General features: G+C 37.3%; 1 pseudogene; it reads right to left on the reverse strand.

Annotated features, from left to right (window-relative positions):
* Nucleotides 1–2,660: 2,660 nt before the first annotated feature.
* LOC107160716 lies at nt 2,661–3,530 on the reverse strand (annotated as a pseudogene).
* Nucleotides 3,531–14,191: the final 10,661 nt, after the last annotated feature.

The following is a 14,191-nucleotide window of genomic DNA, read 5'->3' on the forward strand; positions in this document are numbered from 1 at the left end:
GTTTTTACATAATCATACATGCATGGGATATAATTTACTCCATTTCAGGCTCCAGTTCCTCCCCTTCTCTCCCTTCTCCTTCTCCCTATTCTCCTTCCTCTACTCTTAAAGTAAGCATTTTCTATAGATTTTTTTTTTAATTTGAAAGGAGAAAGGTAATTGGATCATCAGAGTACAACTTTGCCCCAAATATCTGAATCCATACATTGATATCAGGATGGCCAAAGCTTAGGAAAAAAGGAAAATTTTTCTTGAAGAAAACTCAAAGCCCTGGGTACCTACTTTGTACCCATGAGTCTTTCAGGCACCAAGTGACTATTCTAGATGAGGCACCAGAGTTAATGAATACTGCAGCATTATTCAAAGTGTAGCCATTTATCTGAGAAGACTTTCTTTCTGTTATTACTGAATTTATTCATGGGAAATAGTCATTTTCCCTTCTCGGTCATAGATGTGTGAAGGACAGTTTAACAAGTTGAACTTGACAGTTTCTTCTACCACAGCCTGGTTTATTAGTTTCCCTTGAAATGAAGAATTTTTATTGAATTTATTAAAAACATGTGTGTAAACTATTGCCTTCTACTCTGTCCTCAGCAGCAAGAGAACTGATGTTCTATTTGCTTAACTTTATTGCTTTCTACAAAACATCTCTAGGCTTCACATTTGGATTTCCAGCTAAATTCAGCATGATGTTTATGATAGTGCTTCCCTTATTTCCCTATTTCTTAACACTGTGATCCTATCTTATATCTCCTACATTACAAACACCTAAATATTTTAGTGTAGTAATTGTCCCAATGCACGCGCACACACACACATGAAAAATGTTGATTCCACTTCTCATGGAACTTAGCTTTTAATTCAGAAGCATTTCATGATCTACATCCTGTTCCCATGGGACTCTGTCACTTCCCTTGACTGATCCTCATGTGTTTTATTTATTTCAAAGCTTTTTACCTTTATTTCAGGAGCATTATGTCAAGAGTATGAATAACATTAAATTCCATTAGAAATAAATTTGATAATATTGAAGAGTTAGATTGTTATAATATTTTATCCCATCATTTCATACTTCCATGTAGAGACTCTGATAAAATTATAGCTACTTAAGTGTTGTTTGGATCAAAAATTTAAGATGTGGGCTAAAAACCTTGAGTAAAATACCCAAATTGGAGTCATGGCTGTGTTATCTAATGCAGTTTTACTAAGTGACCACAAAACTCTGGAGAAACACACACACACACACACACACACACACACACATTTTTAAAGAAAGGAGTCTTGGAGGTGTCAGTCCTCTCCTTGGAGGTGTCAGTCTCCTCTCCACTGGGGAAAACAAAAACTGTTTAAAAATATATTGTTTTTTGACAACTAACATTTGTCAAAGCAAGCTAATGTTAGGGTAGTCATTTCTCCTCTAAAGCATGAAGTCTTGAATGTACTACATTAATTCTCCCAAGCCAGGCTTTATCACAAGCCTAACAACTAAAATAAACTCAGTATCAGAGGAATTATCAGCCCAGTTCTACAAGAAGTTGAAAAAAGAATGAACACCAATTGTTCTAAAATTATTTTACGAAATACAAAATAGCAAAACCTTCTAACCTCCTTCTATGAAACTAATATCAACCTGATGCAAAAACCAGATAAAGACAAATCAAGGAAAGAATATTTCAGACCAGTATTCCTGATAAACAAAGATGTAATAATTCTCATTAAAATTATGGCAAGCAACATACAAAATCATATTAAAAAGATATTACAACATGATCAGTAGGGTTTGTCCCAGGGATGCAGGGTTGGTTCAACACATGGAAATAAATAAACATTTTTTAAGTAAATAGATGTAAAGGCAAGGATCAGAAAATTATCTCAATAATTGCAGGAAAAGCATTTGACTAAATACATGGTCAAAACACTAGAAAACTATGTATAGTAGAGATATATCTTAACACTATAAAAGCTGTCTATCCTAAACACAAGGGAAACTTATACTGAAAACAGAAAACTGGGAAAACAAAGGATTACAAACAGGAATGTGGACCCACAGCAAAACAAAAGCAAAAACAAAAGAACAAAAGGGCAGCGGGGAGGGGTGTCAGAAGGACAGAAGGGGGTAGCCAGAGCAGGGAAAAGGCATAGTATTTTTTTCTTCTTCTTCCCATTTCTTTCAAAAACAAACACAACACACATGAACATACAACTGTTTGTTCCCAATTAGAAACATAAATAGTGCAAAATCGAACACTCTGTTCTTCTCTCTTCCAAAGGCAAAAAAAAAGTAAAAGAAAAGGCAGGCTGGAGGCTGCTCCCCAAGAGCCCGCTTACACAGGAGCAGCCAGGGCGCTCAGGTTTGTGCAACACAGGGAAGCGTGGGCAACAGAGACAGCTCCAGGGGGAACAGAGGAAGCGTGAAGGGAAGGGGGCGTCATGTGTTCGACCCCTAAGGAGCAGGGGGTCCAGCTTGTCAAAGTCCAGGGTGCCCTCTCCAAGTTCTGGGAACCCCTGGGGATATCCCTGGGGACCATGTTCTCTCCATGTCCTGGGCATCCTCAGGGAGGGGGTCGCCAGGGCCACGTCCTCTCCAAGTACTGGGAGCCCAAGCCCCCCCACCAACCCGCCCCTCAAGGAGGGGGTCACGCATCCACCCGAGCTCAGGCTCAATATGCGGGCATGTAGTGCTGGGGCAGAAGCTGGCAGCCACTGTTGACGTGGCTGAGGACTTTCTGCTTGAGCTGCGCCACCTGCTAGCGCAACAGGCTCACATCGGAAGCCAGCTCCGAGTTCTGGCTCTTGAGTGTCTTCACATTCTCCTCCAGGCACGAGATGAGCTCCAGATTATGCTTGCGGTACTTGGAGGCTGCGATGCTGTTGAGCAGCCGCTTGGGCTCCGCCTTGATGCGTTCCTGCATGTCCATGTGGATGAGCGACAGCGGCGGGCTCTCACCAAAGCTTGGCACAAAGAGCATCATCTGAGGCTTGTCCTTGAGCATGGCCAGGCATAGAGGCCCCAGTGCGCCAGGGGTGGCATGGCGGGAAGTGAATGGGCCAGGCAGCAAAGGCGGGCCTTGCAGCGCCCCCAGCACCAGTGGTGCCACCCGCATAGCTGCTCAGGTTTGCTTAGACCGGTGCCTCTGGCGCGCCCCTGGCTAGGGCCAGCTGGCTAGGGCCAGCTCTCTGCAGTGTGTGGGTGCCTCCAATACCTTGACAGAGGGTTCTCCTGCAGGTGGCCGCGCCAAGCTGGTTCTGCTTGTGCAAATCCTCCAGAGCCTTGACAATATCCTCATGAACTCCTGCTCCTGGCTGCCGCCACCTTGGAGTAGAGGAACTGCGAGCTCATCAGTGTGGTGGTGACCAGCCTGTTGGACTGGATGATGAGGCGCTCCAGCTCAGGAGAGGCGAGCTTGAGCAGCTCCACTTCAGCGTGGAGAGCAGGCCATGAGGGGCGCCTCACTGGGGGCGCCATCTGCACGCAGGGGGCCCATAGGTGGCGCTGCTGCTTCTGGCTTCGGCATCAGGGGCCTCAGGGGAACACGCGGCCCTGATGCTAAGTTGCCGCCATTGCCACTGGCACAGTGCCTCATTGCTCTAGAAAGGTGTTTCCATCCTCAGTCTCCCCCACCAAGCTGGCCCGAGTGGTGGTGGGGGAGGGGCCTGGCCTCCCTGAGGATCCACGCCCCCCACTACCTTACACTTGACCCTGCTCCCACCCAGGCAGCAGCAGCTGCACCTGGACCTCCAAGGGCAGAGGCTCCTAGGAAACATTATTCCTAAGGGAGAAAAATTTTAAAGCATTCCCTCTAAAAATTAAAAAAAAAAAAAAAAAAAAAAAAAAAAAAATGCCCNACATTCTTCATAAAACTAGTAAAAGTAAACACGAAATTAACTTGAAAAAATTAGGAGAGCCACAATAGCCAACGCAGTTCTCAAAAAAATGAGTGAATCAGTAGGCATTATAATACTAGACCTTAAACTATACTACAGAGAAATAGTTGATAAAAAAGGTATCAAAAGACATGTAGACCAATCTATACTAGACAAAGGTGCCAAAAACATAAATTGGAGAAAAAATAGCCTCTTCAACAATTGGTGCTGGGAAAACTGGAAATCCATATGTAGAAAGATGAAATTAAAACTCTGCTCAAAAATCAACTCAAAGTAGATCAAAGACTTAAACATGAGAACTGAGACCCTGTGCCTAACAGAAAAAAAAGAAGGTCCACATCCTCAACATGTTAGCTTAGGATCTAAGATCTTGAACAAGACTCTTAAAACACAACCAGTAAAATTAGGAATCAATAAATGGGATGGATTCAAACTAAGAAGCTTATTCTCTGCAAAGGAAACAATCTATAACATGAAGAGAGAGCCTACAGAATGGAAAAAATAAATCTTTACCACACACACATCAAATAGAGCAGTAATCTCCAAGATATATGAAGACCTCAACAATCTTAATGCCAAAAAAGAGACATAACCCATCAATAAATGGACTAAGGAACTGAACAGACACTTCATACAAGAAGAAATACAATTGATCAAAAAACATATAAAAAAGACCATCATCTTTACCAATTAGAGAAATCCAAATCAAAACTATTTCAATACTTCATTTCACTAGAATGTAGTCATAATGGAAATTATCAAGAATATAAGCAATAATAGTGTTCATGAGGATATGGGAGAAAAAGTACACTCATACATTGCTGGTGGCCACATCAATGTAGAGTAGGTCATTTCACAATGTCTAAACTAGGGAACCAACCTAGCTCCCTTCAACAGAAGAATAGATAAATAAAATGTGATATGTGTGTGTGTGTGTGTGTGTGTATGGGTGTGTGTGTATGGAATATTACTCAATCCTAAAAAGAATGAAATTATGCCACTTGCCAGCAAATGAATGGAACTTGAGAATACCATGCTAAGCTAAATAAACCAACAGAAAAGTTCCAAGCGCTGAATATTTTATCTGATGTGCAGATGCTAATTCACAATCAAAGGGACTAGGGAAGATTAAATGCACTTTGGATTAGAAATAGAAAAGAGGGGCTGGGGATGTGGCTCAAGCAGTAGCGCACTCGCCTGGCATGCGTTTGGCCTGGGTTCGATCCTCAGCACCACATACAAAGATGTTGTGTCCGCCAAAAACTAAAAAAAATAAATATTAAAAAATTCTCTCTCTCTCTCTCTCTCTCTCTCTCTCTCTCTCTCTCTTTAAAAAAAGAAAGAGAAAAGAGTAGGGAGGAAAAGAGGTATGAGGTTTTGAAGGATAATGAAATGGATCAGATATTATTACCCTGCATGCTTATACAAATACATGACTGGTATAATTCTACATCATGTACAACAAGAAAAACATGAAGTTAAACTCCATTTATGCATGCTGTGCCAATGCATTATACTGTTATGTATAGATAATTGTAACAAATGCCAAAAAGATAGAATCAAACAAATTGCAAACTATAAAAATTAAAACACTGTTGTACTGAAATAGAAGGCAATGTACAGACCAATGCACAGAAAAGAGAACAAGGATAAGCCCGGACATTCACTTCACAATCATCTTTGAGGAGGGGGTCAATAATACAGAATGGATAAAGGGTAGTCTCCTTAACAGATGGTGCTGAGGACACTCTATGTCCACATGGGGAAAAAAGAAAACCAAAACTTTTCCTACACCATATCAAAACATCAAGTCAGAGAGAAAAAAAAAATATAACAGTGAGATGAGAATCTGTAAAATTCTTGGAAAAAAATACTTGGGTTCCATTTACTAATCTCTTCCCATCCTACTAAGGTGACAAATATGATATTTACTCTGATTTGATCACTACACAATGTTGCATGTATCAAAATATCATGTTATACAACACATGCAAATAAAGTTGCTAGTTTTCAATCTAAATTTAAAAATAAAAAGAAGAGCATAAGTTTGTGAGCAAAATATAAAAGAAAACACAGAAGAAACACTTTACAACATTGCTTTAGGAAATGGTCCTCTGGCTATGACAGTAAAACGACAGAGGACAAAAGCATAAACATACAAGTATAATTTTATTAAACCAAAAGTTTCTGCACAGCACAATAATGCATGAACAGGGAAAAGATTTAACTGTTAGAATGAGAGAAATTACTTACACATCACCTGAGAAGAGTATAAAGTCTAAAACACACACACACAAAAAAAATCCCTATGAAAAACCAGTACACGAGCTGGGCACATTGGGACATACCTTGAATACCAGTGGTTTGAGAAGCTGAGGTGGCAAGATCACAAGTTAAAAACCAGCCTCATCAAGTTAGCCAGGCACTAAGCAAGCAACTGAGTGAGACTGTGTCTCTAAATTAAAAATAAATAAATAAATAAATAAATAAATAAAAACTCTGGGGATGTGGCTCAGTGGTTAAGTGTTGTGGGTTCAATCCCTAGTGGCAAAAACAAAAGGAAACAGAGCAGCATGTTGTTTCCAAGAAATGTGGTTCAGGTAAAACGGGTGCTAATCTTCAATGGATATAAAAGTTTAATAGTATAAGATAAACAACTTCTAGATATTTGCAGAATACTTCTGTACTTACACTTTACAATACTATAATGTTCACTTATATATGTTTTCAGAGTACATATATCCTACTAGTGTTCTTACTATTGTGCAAGAGAGGAATGAAGGAAGCAAGCGAGGGAGGGAGGGAAGAATGATGGAGAGAGCGGAGGAGGCAGAAGGCAGAGAAAGGAGGCCTAGCCCCATGATGCTCTTCTACACAGTCAGGATTCCTGCTGAAAGTGGACCTGTTCTTTATTGAATATTGTGCTACTGCTATCATAATTTTTATTGATTATATCTTACTACTTACTTTTCATAAGTAAATTCCAAGAAGACAATGGATGACAGGTATGAACACAGCACACAAATGTAACCTGCAGATATATCACATTTGGCCACCTCATGCACACTGAGATTTCATTCCCATTATCATAGAAGTCCAGTGGGCCAAGGAAATATGGGAGCTAAGAGAGAGTTGGGTACAGTGTAACCATGTCCTATCCACACATAAGTTAAAAAAGGGAGGATTATAAAATCCAGGGAGACCACACATTAATGTCCAACCAGAATTAGATTTAAATATAGAAAGAAGAAATCTTTGTCACTCAAGGTACTTCACTGTGTCAGCCCATCTCTCCAGCTGAGGATGTGAAGGGAGAGGGAAAGTAGGGTGATCCACAGTCACTTTTCTTCCAGTTATTTCAAACTCATTAACAAACCAGGTGGAGAAACTTTCACAGTTATCAAGGTGTAGTAAAAACAATTGCACTGGTTCTGTGTAACATATTCACTTCTTTGGTATTAATGAACACAACATGTATGTACAAGCTCTACAATGTGACTTGTTAGTAAGTTTGCATTTAGAATTGATATGGTATACTTAAAGATGAATGTTAGAAGTCTTGCTAATAATTAAAAATGTTATAATTAAAAGGACAATTAAAAGACAGACAAACTGTACCATGATACGTACAGAGATCACAGAAGAAGGAAATAGATTTCTGTGGCATGATGTTAATGGCACAGGTCACCTGCTTTTAGACAGGGACTCTAAGTTTTCATTTTGCATTGGACATGAAAAATTACATGTTTCCCTAAAAATGCCAGTAGAAAGGTGTATATTTCCCTGGAGAAAGTGCTGATTCTAGGATCTGGTAAGATAAATTAAAAAATGAGCCTTAACATATGAAGGAGGAAGAGAAGGAAGAGTAGGAGGAGAGTCTCCCAAGGGCATATGTGGATTCCTGAAAAGTGACATACGAACTAAGGTAAAAGATCCTGAAATAGTTAAAGTTGGAAAAATATGAGCAATAAAACAAAAACCTATTACAGTAAATTATAAGTGAAAGCAATGAATGAATATATATTTACTGATAAAACATAATTCACTTCATTGATAAAAAGTGATGGAAACAGACAAATCTTTGATATAGAAGAGTTCAAAACAATGCAGGATAATAGCATCCCCTCCTGCATGTGGAGCTTAGTATCCTTGTCATTTTATGGATGGGCAGATTCAGTGACTTGATTGTAACAAATAATGAAGGAATAAGGAAAAAGTATTACATTCCCAAAGAATGAACCTGGCACAAAATATTTTGACAATGGATGGACTGTAGCACTTTAAATATTTCAGTGACCATCAGGTAACCTCATCATGCTGTGACAACAAGGCATTACAAATCCATACTATTCCTTCCAAAATTATTATTATTTTTTAACAAATAATATAATTTTATTTTCTCATAGTTCTGGAGACTGAGATGCACAAGATCAAGATGCTAGCAGGTCCAGCTGTCTGGTGACAACTTGAATACACATTCTTCTCATCAGTGCATGGAACATTCTCCAAGATAGATCATAGGATAGGCCCCCAAATAAGTCTCAACACATGTTAAAAAATCGAATTAATATCACGTAATTTTTCAGTAAAATGTAATAAAATTAGAAATTGATAACAAGAAATTCTTTGGTTTACTTTTCATATATTTGTATAGTTTCCAGTGTTCGACCTGCATTTGACTTGATTTTTTGCTTCCTGCAATTCTGTTGACAGTAAGTTGACATCATTAATATAAGACCTTGATTATTTGTGCCACTGTTACCTTGAAAACATTGAAAGTGGTTTAAAGATGAGCTATTTTTCCCCCACTGGAGAGAATTAACTCACCCAGTTCAAGGAAATAAAGATTTGACCTGGAATACAAACTGATATGTATAGCTTTACTTAAGATTAAATTTTATTTTTTTTATTATTGCTCAAGACAATACAATGATCTTGACATATCACACATTTGATTCAAATAGGGTATTAATCCTCATTTTTCCACGTGTACAGATTGCAGGATCACATTGGTTATACATCCATGTATATACATACAGCAATCCTAGTGTCAGTTGTATTCTTCTGCCCTCCCTATCCCCCCTCCCCTTCCCTCCCCTCCCATCACATCTCTCTACCCATTCTACTGGGACACTTATCTCTCTTTTTTTCTTCCCTTCCCTGTCAAACCATCGTATATGTATTTTGTGAAACCATTGAGATCTCCCTCCATCTTCCATGCAATTGCCCTTCTCCCTCCCATTCCCTCCCACCTCTTTTCCTTGATTCATGGTAATCTTCTTCTCATGCTCTTCCTCCCTACTCTGTTTTGAGTCACCTCCCTTATATCAGAGAAGACATTCAGCATTTGATTTTTAGGGATTGGCTAACTTCGCTTAGCATAATCTGCTCTAATGCCATCCATTTCCGTGCAAATGCAATGATTTTGTTATTTTTTAGTGCTGAGTAATATTCCATTGGGTATAAATGCCACATTTTTTTTATCCATTCATCTGTTGAAGGGCATCTAGGTTGGTTCCACAATCTAGCTATTGTGAATTGTGCTACTATGAACATTGATGTAGCTGTGTCCCTGTAGTATGCTCCTTTTAGGTCTGTTGGGTATAGTCAGAGAAGGGGAATAGCTGGGTCAAATGGTGGTTCCATTCCCAGCTTTCCAAGGAATCTCCAATTATTTAATTAGTTCTCTTTATAGGTGATTGAAAGTGACCATTTTCACAAGCAGGAAACAAACCATAAGGATACTCTATCCCTCAGTGTTGAGTGCCTACCTTTCAGTGATCAAATAGAATAATTAGTTTTAATTTGTTTTTAATTAACAAATATTTATTGCACATGTTAATGGAATTGAGCATAATAATTCCAAATTATTATGGTACACAGTTATCATATGTAATTATCTATCTTCTACTTTCATCCCTTGCCCTGCCCCAGCACCCTTCCTACTATGCAGAAATTACTACTGGGCTTCCTTATTACTTTAAAAAAATCAACTCTAGGGTGTAGGTAGCAGACATGGTAATAGAAAAAAAGATTTCTGCAGCCACAAACAAGCAATTGCAGGAATTATCTCTTTCCACATCTCAGAGATCATAAATGTTAACATCTGACTAAGTCTCCCTTTATCTCATTGTGCACAATTAGAAAAACAATCTCCAGCTATTGCTTTCACTATGCTGACCTTAATTTTTCCATAAATCATCCAATTGGCCTCAGTTCCCACAACCTAAGAACAGGGATTTTACTGAGATCATCAGAAACCACTATGGTGCCAAATCTCAAGGTCTCTCCTTTGCCACCCTGTAGTTCACTTTTAGTGGTTTCCAAAACATGAGGTTCTGCCTTTCTTTTTAAATTCATCTCTTCCAGAAATCCATGTCATTACATTTCTCTGGTTTTTCTATCTCCTTAACTGGATGCCCTCACTCTCTGCCTTCTTCATAGACTTTTCTTCTCCATTGCTAAATATAGGTTTCTCTGAGCCCTAGCTCAGAGAAATGCTCCCTGTACTTCTATATATTCACCCACACCCAGGGTCATGCTCAGTCTCATTGGCAGTATTTTCCAAATCCCTTTGCCTCCCAAATATTCATTTTCTTCCCAGTCCTCTCCTGTCACCTTCAGACATGTTCAAGTGGATATCTAGGAGAAATCACAACATCAACAAAAAAGCTTTCCTCAAGACTAGCACTCTTTTCCCTGCCTCATGAGGTCTTTCTGCCCCATACAGGATTGGGTATCAGCAACTACCCTAGAGTGCTCAAGTCAAAAATTCAGCAATTGTCCTTGGTCTTTTCACCATTACACTCACCCCAATCCATCCCCAAACCCTGCTTATCTTAAAGACAATATTATAAACATATATGTGTGTGTGAGAGAGAGATTTATATATTTAAAATTATAAATATATAAGTATACAATTATATGTATATTAAATATCTATAAAATATATAATTATAAATAAATAAATCAGGTTAAACTACTTTTATTCCTATTACAAAGTCATGCCATCATATTATATCATATATATTCTATTGGTAATCATATCCATGGGGACAAGTTCTGCTAAATGGCCACAAATTCTCATATCAAGGAACTTAAAAGATGCTTTTGCCAAAAAAAACACTGATTATTCACTTAGGCCTACAGATGCCAAATAAGTGAGATAAAACTTGGCATCTCTGAGATATATTTATTCTATTTTTTTGGCTTATAATAATCACAGCATAGAAAAGAGAAAGAAATACCTGCAACATTAGTAAGGACTCCTGAAACATCCCAGGCATAATAGGTGTAGGAAGAGGCCATGACTGAATTGAAACCCTTTCTGCACTTCTGAATAAAATTTTGAAAAAAAAATACACATGCACAAATACACAGACACACACACACACACATAAACACAAAAACATAAATATATATACTGGGTAGTAAGTGTAATACTCCCTTCCTTAACTGTATGATTAATTTCATACATGCAATTAATGAAGATTTGTACGAAAAAAATTAACAAGCTGCTTGTAAAACAAGTAGTGAAGGGCTTTCTAAATGTTTCATAACCAAGCCAGCCAATAAGTAGGCAAACACTCTGGTGGACACTAGAAACCTAAATGGCTTTGAAGATGTGTAAATATTCATAATCAGTCTCATTTAATCTCTTTATACAACAACAACAACAAAAAAAGCTACCACCACAATGTTCTACCCTTTGTTTGATGCTACAGTAAGCTAAAGCCTTAACAGTATTTTTACTTCATTAGATCATTAGAAATTAGGCACTCTTTGGAGTTAATCTGCAAATTAAAAAAAAAAAACTCATAAAACTAATGTTTTTTCATTTTATATCCTTTCACACTTTTTGAATAAATGTTATATTAAAAATGAAGCTAGATTACAAGTTAATAAATTTACACATATTTATTTGCTATCAAGTTAGAATGATTATTTCTCCATGAATTATGCTCTAATTGGTAACAATTAAGAAGAAGCTTAATTTAATCTACCTCCCCATCCCTAGTACAAATTTCTCTCTAGCACTTCTGACACCTTTATCTATCATACTGTGTTCAATACTGCAAACTTCTGGAACATTTATGTAAAATGCTCCAGAAGTTTGGAACAGTTTCTTAGTGGTATATTCCAGAATGGTTCTATGAAACTCTGCATTACCATTTGCTCAGCCTAACAATTTCTTAAGACAATGAGACATTGATTCTTCATTTTTTTTTGTTTCACCCAAACTTGAAAAGCATATGTTATGATTAAAATCAATATAAAGTGAATATATAAGTTACTTTTCATAAAACAAATAAAAAGTGATAGCAGCTGTCACATTTTCTAAGGTCATTAGTAATTTTAGAATTTTAAAACATGACTTTTACATATATTTCATGTTTGTATTCCTGTTTCAATAACAAAAGTAGAAATACTTGCTAAATAGCTTAAAAACAGTCTGCATTAAAGCAGTGTTTTTGTAGACCTAGTTGGACAAATAAAAAACTGGGCTTAAAGAGGAGATTCCATCGGTTTTAAGTTAGGGAAGAAAAAAAGTTTATGCCAAAATTACTTACTTAATTTCAATTCAAATCTATTTAGCAAATTGTCTTAGAAATATCTCCTTTGAACATCAAAACAAAAAAAGCTTCTTCTTATACTTACAAAAAATTATTCATAAATCTTTACATAAGTGCAGCCACTTGGCAGCAAAAATATATTTTACCCCAAGCTTACATCATTTCATAATTTTTTTGAAATTATCATCCTTGACATCTTTGCATTCAGAATATTGTCTTTAGATTAAATATAACTAGTTTTTAAAAATACCAAATATTCTTGTTAGCCACTTAAATCTCCAAACAAAGAAAACCTGTCTACCATTATACAAATATATTGAATGTAAGATAGGCAATAACACCTAATCACAAAGTGACGATTCTGTCATAGATTGCTACTATTAGACAAAACTAAATAAAACTGTCATGATAAAAGAATAAAGAAAAATAAGCAGTGATTACTGTTTTGTCATTAGAGAAAGGAATATCCATCATAGCTCAATAAAAATCGGACGGAAAGCCCACAGCTCCAAAAGTAGAGTACAGACCTGATCAAATCACTACTAGAAGCTAGACACAATTTAGGGATAAGAGTGACACCTAAACATCTATCAAAGAATAGAACAATGGGCTGCAAAGAGAACACAAGTGTTTTTTTTTTAGGTTCAGGGTATGCAACATACTGAAGAATAATATTACATGGGACTGGGTGAAAAATAACTAAGCTATTCTCAAAACAGCTCTTTATTAAAGACTGAATTAGGACTATTAAGTGAGGATATTCTTTTCAAATCATTGGTAGTCTTAATTTGGTCACTTAATATGCAAATGGTCCAGGCAAGTATAATCAAGTGTGTCTCAAACTTTAATGTTTAGAGCAAATTAAATTCTAAGGACACAGAGAAACCAAGGAAAATGTCATGCAAACATGGAGAGAGAAGATGGCAATCTACATGTCAAAGAGTGCACCTCAGAGGAAATCATTCCAGCAATTACCTTGATATACAAATTCTAGAATTAGGACAAATAAATTTCTATGTAACCCCATCAGTTCATTGTCTTACATCAGCCCTGTGAAACTAATGCAGCCCATTTGGACACACGTACACTGACCCTCCCCCTGGCTGAATGAATGTACAATTGGATCACATCTCCTTTCAACAGCATTGAAAGGCTGACCTGCTGCAGGAAAAGACGTTTCTTACTAGAATATTCTTAATGTATGCAAAAACATAGCTCCTTACCTGATGGGGATATAGAGATTTGTGGTATGGCACAGTAATGCAAAATATATACTATTTTACCTCCTTAATTAATGTAACTTTCACTACTCTTTGTGTCAAAATGTTCCTGGTGAGGATGTTTGTATATAATTTTCATAAAAGAACTAGGAGGACAATGGAATTTACTGGTACATGGGCTATCTGGGGTAGATGGCTAAAACAAAAACAGTAACATTACAAAAGAAATATTCAGTGCCCCAAAAATACTGACATTGATGTGAAAGTGATTTTTCTGTTATTTATACTTGTATGTAATCTGAATATCACACCTATTATGTTGACAGGAGAAATAATACAGTCCAGATTATTTTGGAAAGGGCATTTAGGTCATTCAAGTGGTAAAGTTCTAAAAGTTAGAGGATTCCCAATCATGAGTATTTGTTCTGGCATATTCTGACCAACTCCAGATTTTTCCTGTGGAGACAATTCTCCAGAAGGCTCAGCTAACCTCAGACCACAGATATCATTGTG

This window comes from Marmota marmota, unplaced genomic scaffold (genome assembly GCF_001458135.2).
Source record: "Marmota marmota marmota unplaced genomic scaffold, marMar, whole genome shotgun sequence".
Classification (NCBI taxonomy): Eukaryota; Metazoa; Chordata; class Mammalia; order Rodentia; family Sciuridae; genus Marmota; species Marmota marmota.